Source organism: Octopus bimaculoides, chromosome 21 (assembly GCF_001194135.2).
Source record: "Octopus bimaculoides isolate UCB-OBI-ISO-001 chromosome 21, ASM119413v2, whole genome shotgun sequence".
Taxonomy (NCBI): domain Eukaryota; kingdom Metazoa; phylum Mollusca; class Cephalopoda; order Octopoda; family Octopodidae; genus Octopus; species Octopus bimaculoides.
In genome coordinates this window covers 872,812-873,594 of record NC_069001.1, presented here as the reverse complement: position 1 = coordinate 873,594, position 783 = coordinate 872,812, and the positions used below count along the sequence as shown (strand labels likewise).

At 39.1% G+C, this 783-nt stretch overlaps 2 protein-coding genes across 2 annotated transcripts in view; one reads left to right on the top strand and one right to left on the bottom strand.

Annotated features, from left to right (window-relative positions):
• LOC106867288 (abasic site processing protein HMCES) overlaps positions 1-219 on the bottom strand; it is a 60,258-nt gene extending 60,039 nt beyond the window's left edge. The window contains exon 1 of the mRNA XM_052975394.1: positions 78-219. The gene's annotated coding sequence lies outside the window, so the exon portion shown is untranslated. The remainder of the gene's footprint in view (positions 1-77) is intronic.
• Positions 1-783, top strand: part of LOC106867289 (serine/threonine-protein kinase N2) — a 130,694-nt gene that overhangs the window by 5,712 nt on the left and 124,199 nt on the right. The window lies entirely within an intron of this gene.

The following is a 783-nucleotide window of genomic DNA, read 5'->3' as shown; positions in this document are numbered from 1 at the left end:
AAATTCAGCGACACAACAGACTGTAAAAGGGCAAGACAAATGAAAAAATACTAAATAAAAACGATTAACCTACGTACCATGGTTTCACCTGTTAAAATTTACATAAGTAAATATCTGCAGGATCGTTAGCGTAGTCTGTCGATTTGCGACGTAATTTCCAGAACTAGACACAGGACGTCCAACCGAAAGGGAGCACGTGTAGAGCTCTACAATTTACATTCAGTGTATCCCTTCAAATGTCTTCAATCTGGCGCGCTAAGGCCGGAAATAACTTCTTGAGCAAGATAGTTCATTTCACGTCACTCCAGTTCACTCAGGTGTAAATGAATTTCAGCAACAGCTTTGACGAATCGGCGTCCCGTGCAGGGTTAGCTGTTATGATCTCACCCAGGGTAACATTTTCCCACCCAATCACCATATATTCAACTGAAACCGACCACTATAAAATAAATACTACATGATATACTAGCAGAAACACCCGGCGTTGCCCGGGTTAAAGAGAATAATGAAATCTAAAAACGCCGTCTAGACTACGCAACCCTCAGCTGTTAGTAGCTACGATACCATATTTCTACATTAATAACTCCCTAATCCATGCCAGCATGGAACATGGATATTAAGTGGAATGCTAGAAGAAGGTTTTCAACTCATATGTATATAAAGTAAATACACGTAATTCAGAAACACGTTTTTGTGTATCTTATTTCGTAACCAAACAAACAGGTACAGATTATAAATAATGAAAGGCCAATTTTGGTGATTCATTTGACAGAGGTAGTAGAG